This window comes from Vicugna pacos, chromosome 5, assembly GCF_048564905.1.
Source record: "Vicugna pacos chromosome 5, VicPac4, whole genome shotgun sequence".
NCBI lineage: Eukaryota > Metazoa > Chordata > Mammalia > Artiodactyla > Camelidae > Vicugna > Vicugna pacos.
Genome location: NC_132991.1, coordinates 21,753,376 through 21,766,061, shown reverse-complemented (window position 1 = coordinate 21,766,061; position 12,686 = coordinate 21,753,376). Strand labels below are relative to the sequence as shown.

Here is a 12,686-nt window from a genome sequence, read left to right as displayed (position 1 = left end):
TGTTAACTGTATTGTTAATGGTGTTAGTGAGCACAGAATTATACAGGAAATTTCTGAACTTATTCATCTTGGCATATCTGAAATCTTATACCCATTGGATAACATCTTCCATTTCTCCTCCAACCCTTGAAAACCACCATTCTACTCTCTGTTTCTATGCGTCTGACTATTTAAAACACCTCACATACTTAGAATCATATAGTGTTTGTTCTATTGTGATTGGCTTATTTCACTTAGCATAATATCCTCAAGGTTCTTTCATGGTGCCAGGTATGTCAGTATTGCCTTCTTTTTCTAAGATTAAATAATATTCAATCATATGTATATACCACATTTCCTTTATCTATTCATCTGCTGATGGACATTTAGGTTGTTTACCCATCTTGGCTATTGTGAAGAATGCTTCAGTTTACATGCGGATGCAGAGAGCTCTTTGATATTTCTGTTTTCATTTCCTTTGGATGTATACCCAGAAGAGGGATTGCTTAATCATGTGGCAGTTCTGTTTTTGACTTTTTGAGGAAACTTCACATTGTTTTCTATGGCACCTGCATGATTTTACATTTCTACCTACAGTATATAAGAGTCCCAAATTTTCCACATCCTCACCAACACTTTTTTTGTTTATTTATTTATTTATTTTTGATAATTGCTGTCCTAACAGATGTGAGGTATCTCACTGTTATTTTAATTTACACTTCCCTGATGATTAATGTTGGTGAGCAACTTCTCATATACCTGTTCACCATTTGTATGTCTTTTTTGGAGAAATATTTAATCAAATGCTTCACTCATATTTTTACTGTGTATTTCTTCTTGCTTGTTTGGTTGGTATTTGTTTTTTCTTTGTTTTTTGCTACTGAGTTGTAGGAGTCCTTTATTTGTTTTGGGTATTAAAACGTTATCAAATACATGAATTGCAAATATTTTCTCCCATTCTCTAGGTTACCTTTTCACTCTGTGGATTGTTTCTTTTGCTGTTCAGAGCTTTTTAGTTTTGTTCATTTTTGCTTTTATTTTTTGCCTATACTTTTGGTGTCTTATCCAAGAAAGCATTACCAATACCTATGTTATGAAGATTCCCCATTGTTTTTTTCTAGGAGTTTTACAGTTTCAGTTCTTATGTTTAAGTTTTTAATTCATTTTCAGTTGATGATTTTATATGGTATGAAATATGGTTCCAATTTTATTATTTTGCATGTGGATATCCGATATTCTCAAGACCATTTGTGAAGAGACAGTCTTTACCCCATTGTATATCTTTGGCTCCCTTGTCAAAGATCAGTTAACTATATATGTGTGAATTTATTTCTAGGCTCTCTATTCTGTCTCATTTGTTTATATGTCTAGCTTTATACCATACCATACTTAAGGAGATTCTTTTTTTAAAAATATGCTTTCATAGCACTAGACCTGTATGAGAGTAATTTCTTAAAATCAAGTATTAATATTTTGCTTTATCCATAATCTGCAGCAGGTTAGTCTTTTTCAGTAATGTAATCATAGAGTAGGGACATTACATGATATTTGACTAGTGCTACTCAGCTAATTGGTGTTAAAGCAGGAATAAGAACCCTGGTCATATGAGATCTTGCCTAGTGTTCCCATACCATATGACCAACCACTCTGATCAATGATGAACAACTTACTGTAGTTGTAGCATATTGCAAAATTTTCCATTTTCCTAGACCTAATTTCATAATTAGTGGGTAAAAATAAAAACAGCAGATGGGAGAGAGAATGGAGACAGCCTACTTCAGCAGCATTCCTAGGACAGCTGGACATGCAGATTGTGAGAACTAGAAGACAGTGATCAAATTGCCAATGATAAAGTCACCAATCAGTCATAATCAAATGACTGTCAAACCTCTGCCTTTTTCAGATTTCTCACAGACTTCAAGCCTTTTCTTATTTTTGCAAATGAAATACACAAAAGGCAAAATTTTGAGTAAAACACACTGCAAGACAGTAATAGAAAAATTTCTTAATTCTAATATTTCCCTGTGTCTTCAATCTCTTGTCCATACAATTCATACCATTCTTGCCTAATATGAAAATAAATCAAATACTTATAGTTTGAAGAAAACTGGACTCTTTATTGTTGATTGCATAGTTTATATAGCACAAATAAATTTCTGTTTTAGTGTAATATGTGATTCACACATTGGTGTGATAAAGGAGAAATTATTTTAGCTTAAAGAAGGCTACTACAAATTTGCAGAATGTATAAAAGAATAAAAGGTAACAAGGCACAGCCAATTGCCTGATCCTAAGACTTATTTATTATTCCTTTTAGCTATACTTAATAAATATATTCAATCATTTATTTTAAAAATATTTGACAAATTTATTTAAAAACATAAAACTCTTAATTGGCACACTAAGCAACATGCTTTCTAAATTCACAAATCTAAACCAAAAAAAAAAAGCTGAAAGATCCAAAGTAATTTGCAATAATAGTTTAAGGTAAATTGCTTAACATAAATCAGATTTCTATTGTTAAACTAAGTGTGACCATATGGCCATGGACATGTAAGAACATGGCACCTCCTGAGGTAAGTTGTTGGTGAAAATGACAGGAATGGCAGTTCTGAGAAAAGGCATGCTAGCCTGAGAGGTATGGTAGCAAGGAAGACAAAAAAGCAATAGATGTGCACATAGTGTGTTAAAGAAAGCTTATTGATGAGCTAGGCATCAAAAAAGGACCAGAAGACAATGGAATAAATGTGCTCCCTACACTCGGTATTAAAAATGGTAATAATAGCAATAATTAAAACATTAGCTACTATATATTATTTACTTAGTTCATTTAAACTTAACAATAACTTGATGAGCTGATGTTTTTACCCAAATTTTATAGATGATGCAATATTTATCTTTTGTTGTCAAGCCACATGTCTAAAATTACAGAGCTAATAAATCAAAGAACTCAGATCTATCTTAAAGTTTTCTCATTTAATCTTTAATACTTCCTACCCATAGATACATGGCCATACTTTTGATATTGCTGCAGAACCAGGTTATAACTTTGTGGTGGATAAATGTTGCCGAGTCCAAACTCGTTCTGCTCACCACACAACAGGCCAATAAATCGGGAGACGAGGTGTTGGGGCAAGGAATAGCGACTTTATTCGGAAAGCCAGCAGACCAAGAGGATGGCAGACTAATGTCTTGGAGAACCATCCTGCTCTATTCAGAATACAGGCTCCTTTTTCACAAAAAAAACAAGGGAGGGGTGTGGTTGATTGTTGCAGTCTTCTTGCTGCAGGCATTCTTTGTTCTTGCAGCCATCCCCGTGGGCTAGGTCATAATGTCCCTGTAAACCTCCAACAAAACAAAGGTTATTCTCTACTACATAAATAGTGATGGAATAGCTACATACTTGATCACATTAATAAATATTAGAATGGGAGAAAGGTGGAGGGTGGGAATCAGAAAGGAAGACTTAAGCAGTCTTATTTGTGAATTTTATTTTATTTTATTTTTTTACAGTTAAACAGAAGATTTGTTATGTTCAAAAAAGAGGAAAAAAGCAAGAAAGAAGGAAAGAAGGGAGAAAGAAAAATAATCCTTGGTTCTTTGTATGGTAAGTTTATCTTTAATGTGTATCTTTAACGCTGTTGCCAAGTCCAAACTCGTTCTGCTTGCTGCAGGACAGGCCAATAAACCGGGAGATGAGGTGTTGCAGCAAGGAATAGCGACTTTATTTAGAAAGCCAGCAGACCGAGAGGATGGCAGACTAATGTCTTGGAAAACCATCCTGCTCTATTCAGAATACAGGCTCCTTTTTTACAAAAAAAACAAGGGAGGGGTGTGGTTGATTGTTGCAATCTTCTTGCTGCAGGCATTCTTTGTTCTTGCGGCCATCCCCAGGGGCCAGGTCATGGTGTCCCTGTAAACCTCCAACAAAACGAAGGTTATTCTCTACTACAACGCTACTGGGTTCTTTTTCAATAACCTGTCATCCCTGAACTGCTCTTTTGCCTCTCACCTTGGCAATAACTTCTTCATTAGCCATCTCTATAATGTAAAGACTGTGAGAAATAATTGACATGGAGTATTAAACACAAGCAACTCTATTCTTGCTCAGAATACTAAAAATTACCTAGAATTCTATTTGCTTCTAGAGAGTGATCTAGATAATACTCAACAAAATAAAAGCTTTCCTTTGGATAATTAAATGTTTTTATTCGGTTATCTGATTAGGTTGTTTAACCACTTTGCACAGAAATCCTTCTGCAAGTCACATGAAATAGATGCCCCAGAAGTGGCTAATGAATAAATCAATGGTTGAATAAAAGTATTTTAAAGAGGAAACATTTACTTTGTTATAATCTCAGAGCACAGTCATGGTAATGCATGCTTTCCTTGATTAGTCAAAGTCTCTATATTACCAAACAAGTATTATTCATTTTAAAAACTGTCTTATTTTACTGGAAGATAAATCTGAACCAATAAGAATTATGTTTCCTAAAATAAGGCTATTTTAATCTTAGAACGAATTAATATAAGTATAATGTAACCTAGCAGGGGAGGAGATCATTCTTTACTCTTCCCTGTACCAATCAGATAATATGTAAAGAGGTATACAATATGTGAACTAAAACTTGATTATCATAAGAATTTTCTAGTTGGTGTTTTTTAAAAAAAATAAAGAGAAGACACAGGTAGAGAAAAAGAAAAAAAGGGGAAAAATTCCTATTGAAATGACATTACAAAAAATAGCAGGTGATATTTGCAAGACATCTTAGACAAAATCTACATTTTCTGAGTCTCATTCCAGGGGAGTGATAAGGATTAAGAATGGAGTAAATCTTAGGGATATCTGAAGCAGATTTTACTGATGCAGGAAGAGGGCCTGTCCCAGGTCTCTTTTGAATGTGGGTCCTTGGCTTCACACAGGAAAGAATTCAAGAGCGAGCCACGATTGAGTAAAGGTAGATTTACTTAGAGAGATACATACTGCATAGAGCGTAAGGCAAGAGAAAGGCAACAAGGTGTGGGGGTTGGGTGCTTAGGTTAAAGTAAAGTGGATACTCCATAAACAGAGTGCAGGCCTTCTCCGAAGATGAGGGAGTGAGAGAGGGGGCCACAAGGCTTGGTGATGCCAGTTTTTATGGGCTCCATAGCTTCACATGCCTACAAGTGGGAGGACTATTCCATCTACCCTGGGAAAGGGGCTGGGATTCCCAGGATTTGTGCCACCGCCCACTCTTTGAATCTTTTTTTGGTTAGCCTTGGGACTGTCATGCGCCTGTGGGCATATTATTTATCATGCTAATATATTACAATGAGCATATGATAAAGCTCAAGTTCTACTAGAAGTCAAATCTCCTGCCATCTTAATCCTTAAGGCCTACTGGGAGTTGAATCTTCCACCATTTTGTCAATTGCTGTCATTCCTTGAGTGGCTGTAAAAAATACTATTCACATATTTTCAAATGGAGAAATCAAAATATCAATGCTTTACATAGAATAGTATATTGGTTGATAGCCGCTTCATTTTAAGAAGGGACTTTTAAAAATTCAAGGACTTGGAAACAGAAGAGATCATGACAATTTAAGTCTTCAAGATATTTTATACAAGGGTAGATTGGAAGGATTTGAAGGATCACAGGACCTAGTGTGAGGACAGGAGAAGAAAGGTGGAGCCACTCTGATTTTCCCTTTTTTTAAATTATGAAATGGAAAAGAAACTAGTGAGAAGAAAAAGATTGGGCTGGGCAAGACTGGGCTGGGCTAACCCATGAATTTTAAGTTTCACCCTGCTAAACTGGTTTTGGGTTACTGCAAGCGACCCTTTGTTTCCGCCTAGCTGTACTCACCCTATTGGTTGATGGACCCCGAGCTTGTAAGTGACCCTGTAAAACCTAGCTCACGCTTCCCGGAGGCGCTCAGAGCTTCGGGGCGATAGCCCCTCTGAGCCCGCCGGTGTAATAAACCTGAGTACTCCAGCCCTCTGAGTGGTGTTTGTTTCTTGGCTGGCCTGCCATTTCTGTAACACTAGAAGTCCAAGCTATCAATTCCTAGAAAGCATAAATTATTAATTTTAACGTGAATATCTCTCACCAAATGTATTTTAAATATTAGCAGCTCAAAAATCACTGGACAGATGTATAGAATTATGTTTAGAGCAAATGGATTCTAAGTGAAAACTGAGTATTTGAAGAAGTATTCTCTACCTGTGAAGGGTAGAAACTTCAGTTTGTGAACAAATTTCAGGTGAAAAGCTTTTAAGGCTAATTCTCAACTGTATCTTGATAGGTAAACAATTGTGGTCATTTAATTCTAGACAAAATTATAACTGTAGCTCAAATAATTTGCGGGGTAACAGAGTTGCTTAGTTTTGTTTTGCTTCAGAAGAAAAAAAATCTGTTACTGAAGTTTACTTAAAGGATTAAAGTCGTAAAATTTGATGAAGTCTGAAGTAGCTTCATGATATGTGAAAAAGATGTAACCAGAGTTTTCATAAATGTTGAGTCTTATTCACTTATTTACTCAGTCAACAAAGTTCTTATAAATTTAACCATATGCTGGGCTCTATTCATATAAGATACAATAAAAAGAACTGTTCTATCCTCTAGGTACTAACATTTAATTTAAAGCAGTTGTGTAACAATAATTATAGGAATTGATACTTGCTAGTACAAAATTTGAGATGGAGGTATTATAACCTAAGGAGGGTGCACCAAAGTTTGCTAGGACAGGTAAGCATAGGCTCCTCAGAGGAGACATTTAAACTAAGTCCTTGACCACAAGGAGCTAGTGTTTATCTTATGAATTAATTGGAGAATGAGAAGTCCAGCCAGGAGTCAGGGTGAGGAGTAATTGCTCTTTCATTGTGGTTTAAGCAGCATAACTCCTGGCAATATTTAAGAACATAAGGCAAATGGAGGAGAGGAAAACAAGAGTGTGCAAATATACTAGGAGCTAGGAGCTAAATGAACAGAGTAAGAAAGACTTTAGATGTCATACTCAGGAGTTTTACTTCATGCTGTTATAATAAAAAGGCAATGAATGATTTTATTCATGAGAGTAACATGGTCAGATATCTGTTTCAGAAAGAGTACACAGCATGAGTAGTGTCTGGATGACACGAAAGCAGAGACTCTTGTTAGCAAGCTCTTACAACAGTCCAGATGAGGTGTAGTGGGAGCTGAATCCAGGCAGGATAGACATGTTTAATTTCAATTGCTACTGCTGTTCTCAGTAGAAAGAGAAGTTAGAGAGAGAGATGAAATATGAAAGAGATATGAAGACATATGAAAACTTTTGTACTGTATCCCTTCTAACTATGGAAACTGGCATTCACATTGAAGAATGATTAATATATAATCTTTCATTTTAATTGTGGCCAAGTGGAAAGAAGCCAGATTCTTCAGGCATATCTGGTGGCTAAACGTGTGATACTGCATTCCAGATATATCTTCATTTTATGAAAGAATGAGCAACATCAGGAGTTCAGCTTTTCTGAAGGTGATGTGTCCAATGCTCTTATTATTGGGAAGGGGAAACTTAATTACATTAACCAAAACATAATCAGTTTCCCTGATACCTGTCTAAAGAAATCAAAATGGGAGAAGATCAGAGAAGAAATATTATTAACTCTTCTATGTACAAGCAGGTGAGCTACTACCAATTAGGAAGTGGGCTTTTTTTTTTTTATTGTAATATAGTGAGTTCTTAGAGCAATTAGAATGGGAAGCAAGGAGTTGTTATAAATCTGTTGACTAAAATAAACGTGCAGCCTAAAAGTTGAGAGTTATGTTTTATTTGGTGGAGGGACTTGAGCCGGGATGACAGCCTCTCAGATCGCTCTGAGGGACTGCTCCTAAGAGGTAGGGGAGGAGCAAGGATATATAGGAGCTTTACAACAAAGACCAGGTAGTTGGGACAATAAAAAGTTTCTTGTTATCTAAAGAAAACCAGCCATCTTAAGTTAAAGAATTTAGTGCTTTTCTGTGTATGGGAGGAAGCAAACATTTGGGCTCACTGAATTCATTCCTTTGACAAGCACCTAGCTATCTAGGGCCAGTATCTTGTCCTTTCTTATTCTGAGTGTGCTAAGAGTGCATCATTCTGAGGCTGCAGAAGCTGGGCTGCAGGCTTGTCTTCACTAGGGGTGGCGGCAACGAGTGATGACTTGATGGCTTCAGCATTCTTTGTTTACTGATACGGTTTGCAGTATTTTTCGTTCACATATCTATAATTCAAAATAGTCCTGTTCAAACTTAAAAGCCATATATTGGCTTTGGAACTTTCTGAAGGTACCTAAACAAACAGCCATTAAAGTTTTTACGGATATTTGAAATGAGGGGTGGGGGGAAATCTTCTTGTAATAATTGTTCTCAAGTTTATGCTTTGTGCTTCAGCTTGGATTGCATTATCATTTATACCAAAAGAAAAGAAAAGAAAAGAAAAAACTAAAGCACGGGCATTTCCTATATATTATATATTTCTATTTACTATTTTAAAATAAAAACATGTTCCCAACAACAACAACAAAATCAGTTTCTCTCTTCAGAGATCAGTCAGTACACCTTGACAAGGTAATCTTGACATTTCTTTGTTCCTTATCACCTTTTTATTCACTAGGTTGGGTTCCTTTGTTTCTGCCAATTCCAGGTGCCCATTCCATGTAGCTCAGCATTGCTCTTTTTCTTAAAGTGTATCCAAAATTTCTGAACTTCCTTCTTTAAAGTTTTTATAATTTGTAATCTTCCTCATTCACCCACCAAATTTTCTGATTTTCATAACTATCAGCAACTGAGTCTGTTTTTTTTCTTTGCACAGATCTGATTTTGCAAAACACTGTATGAGTTCTGATCTAAGACTGCGTTTCCTCGGCTCAGTAAGCTAGTTATTTGTGCTGCCCCTATTCTTGTTAAAATACCATTTTCGATGTTTAGCATTTATAAGCCTATAAAACTTATCAGGAAGAGGAGAGTCTGTGAATTTATCACCTGTTCTTATGAAAAATTGCTATTGTTGCTGAAAAATCAGCCTCTGCACCCGAAAAGTGAATTAAAACTTGGAGGCAGAGTTTGGGGAGCAAAGAAAAGAGCAGCTTTATTGCTTAGCCCAGCAAAGGGAGTCACAGCAGGATAATGACTTAAAGACTGTGAGCCCATCTTGGGGCTGGGGCTTGGTGATTATATAGGCAAACTGGATGGAGCATATCAGTGATAATGAAAAATAAAGTCTTATCTTGGAACTTTAGAGGATCTTGGCCTTAGCATTATCTGGTCTGCCTTATTGTTCTGTGACCTTATTTTTGGAAAATAGCTCCTGAGTTTAGGTACAAGTTGTTTAGAGTAGGGCATAGATCATAGGATTGGGGTCCCTAAGCAAGGAGTCATTCAGGCAAGTTAAACAATAGCAGTAACAAGGAGAAAAACAGGTTAGTCCGTTAGAAGTAACTCAAAGAAAGCAAGTTAATTAATCACAGCAAATTTTCCAAGCTGCTTTAGCATCAGGGAAGCCATTTTGTGACTCCTTCACTATCAGTGAAATTTAATTCTAATTACTAGATTTCAGTGCTACCTAATTACCCATTTCTTTATTTTATAACTTCACTACGTATAATTTTATTAATGGGAATTCAAGATATTCTGGTTATAAGAGGATATGTAGAAATGCCTATTTTTTACATCAAATGAGCTGAGAATATTAAAGTATATCAAAATATGTTAGTTAACACATTGCCTACTGTGAAAAAGTCAGTGTATTCTAACAATTGCCCGTGGTAGATGATGGGCATTCTTAAATTCTTTTTAAGATTCTACAGAGATGATCCACAAAGTCCTTCAAAATTTATATTTTCTAAGAATTCTTTCTTGGCTAAATATCCACATGTCTTATCATGCTGACTACACTTCTTAGCATGAAAATGTAGTTTCAAATATATAATGTCATCTTTTTGTTAGTTTCTCATTATTTAATGCAAATATGATGATAGATCAGCTACATGGAAAGCACTTCAAGAAAAAAGAGTGTGCTATTCTTGAAAGGCCCTGAAATAACAAAGAAATAAAGTGATATAATGAAATGAATTGTACAATCAAAATGGGAAATAGTAGAACAAAAGAAAGGAGGAGAAGTGTGCAAATAGAGGGCAGAACCAGGAAAATTATCAGATAATGTACATTCTCTGGGGTTCTAGCATGAGAATTTTACTAATATTTTATAAGGTAATTTAATCATTATAGCAAAGATTTTCTGGAAAACTTTATTTCTTCTTCAAAAAAGCATTTGAAAATATTTAAATGATAGATATTTTATTGGTTAGGGTCAGATATTACCACATAAATCCAAAATAAATATTTTTAAACTTAGTTGCTTCATCTGTAAATATTTTCTTCTAATAGATATAATAATCCAAATATCTACTACCTGTGTATTAAGAGATTAAATTAGAGATTAAAATAAATTACCATTTTATTTATTTTCTTGGTATTTATACATAGTCTGAGTAACTTATGCTAAGAGGCATGTAATTTCCTTTTTTGTGGATGTTTATTAAAATTTTAAGTTTTGTATAAACTTGATCTTTTCTGAAATATATATTTTTGTTCTATTGTTTTATTTTTTCAATCTTTGTACCATTCCATATTACTTAAATTATAGCATGAGTTGAATACCTAGACAGATAAACCACTTTCTCATAAGTTTTTTTTTTAATATTCTTATTATTGTTAACACTTATTCTCCAAATTGAGCATTGGTATCATTTTTCAAAGTTCTTTTCACCAACTCCTCTGATACCAAATGCTTGTTGGAATTTGAGCTGTCCTACAATTTTTATGTGATATATAACTTTACAATTTTAAAACCTATTAACATATGTGGAAAATTGTGATACAAGTGAGTTTTAAACATATTTTCTTATACAAAGTGATTTTTAAGTTGTTCTTCAACTTTTTATTTCCTGTAGTGACAGTATTGAAATGAGCTTACTTCGAGTATATACAAGAGTAATTATTAGTGCATTCTTACACCTAATTTTCTATTTTATATATGATTTCAAAACACAGAAGTGTATTTCTTTAAATTTTCAATCAATTATCAATTATAATTCTAGTGTCTATGTATTTTATAAGGTAAACATTTTTTACCCTGAATCAATGAATATGCAGGAATGTCTCTCAAGTGGTAACTCCCCAAACTTGGGATCTTTATTAGTCTGTACAACTTGTAAACCAAACAGGGAACTACATTTTACTTATTTATTTATTTATTTACATTTCTTTGGTACTTTTTTAAGGTGTGGCAGACTGCATATTTTTACAGCATTCTTGAGGTTTCTTGAATCAATCTTAGACATGTTTCCTAGCAATAGACTCAATTCTTCTCTGAAAGAACTCTTTAGAGGGTAGGTAAGAGGAGAATTGTTTTGCGATAGCAAGCAAATCTAGGGGGGGTCTTTTGCTACAACTTTTCAATGTGTAGATATTTACTTACTCAAAAAAAGAAAAAACCTCAGACTGTGGTGAACTTGCTCATTTGTTTATTTTTGAAGAAAGATTTGGGGGATAATAGAAGTTTTTCAAAGTGAAGGGATAATTCACCACAAAATAATATCAAAACCTTATATTTCCATTTTAAAAAGTAATCAGTAAAATAGTCTTTTTATCTCGAAGTTTGTCAGAAGCATCCATCATATCACACACCAGAGATTTTAAACATGAGCCCTTTTACTTTACACATATGAATACTGGTGTAGTTAATAACAATCCAATAAATTCAAACAACTGAGATAAGCTTAGCATCAATTAAGACCACAGATTACAGAGTCAACCACGCCTGCCTTTCAGTTGTAATTCTGCCTTTACATGCCTGTAATTTTGATCACTTACCTCAAATCTGTAATTCTTGATTCTCTTATCTTTAAAATGTGGATAACAGCAGCATCTACTGATTCAGTTACTGGAGTAATAAATGACAGAGTTTATATAAAGACCTGAACAGTGCCTGATACAGAGTAAAGCTCAAAAAATAGTAGCTAAACACAAGGTGAGAGAAAGTTGTATTTTTGTTAAATAAAATTAAAAGTTCACACAAAAAACATAATTTTGAGGGTTAAGTATTCTATATTAAAATTCAATTAGGGCCGAGACAGTTTTAATAGAAAATGTCCACAGAACACTGCCTCATTCACCAAAAAGTAATGTTTTTTACAACAACATGAGCAAAAGCAACAACAAAAATACTGTAACTTAAAGTAAAATACATTTCAGTAAGCATTTTGAAGACATATAGTATCTGTTCATCCAATTAAAGAAAAAGCTGGGTTTTTTTTATACTTTAATTTTTTAGGGTGCCTTTTCTTGTGCTTTGGTGAGTTGAAGGAGCTTTGAAAGTTAAGGATAGAAGCACAAATATTTAAGACAAAGAAAATTGCAGGTAATTGCAGACTCTATTAAAAAGCTTTAATTAAAGGGCACTAGGAAAGTGAATTAGCACATCTGAGATTTTAATCAAACTGCTATTTCAACCAATTTATTAATTGACTCCAGGATTAGGCTGTAATGTGCACTGTTAAGATGTATGTTCGTGATCTGAAAACTACTACTGTATCTTACTATTCTTATCTCAGAAACAACCAAATTGAAAAGTGCATTTAAAAGTGGTCTTCTAGGTTTACAGGGATAATTGTAGATCTTGTAATGAGCATTGATCATTTTATG

General features: G+C 34.3%; 1 long non-coding RNA gene across 4 annotated transcripts in view; it reads left to right on the top strand.

Annotated features, from left to right (window-relative positions):
* The window catches only part of LOC140696583 (uncharacterized), a 395,510-nt gene that overhangs the window by 311,372 nt on the left and 71,452 nt on the right, over window positions 1-12,686 (top strand). For all 4 annotated transcript variants that reach the window (XR_012073071.1, XR_012073070.1, XR_012073072.1 and 1 more), the window contains exon 5: window positions 3,493-3,586. This is a non-coding gene — a long non-coding RNA (uncharacterized lncRNA). The remainder of the gene's footprint in view (window positions 1-3,492; window positions 3,587-12,686) is intronic.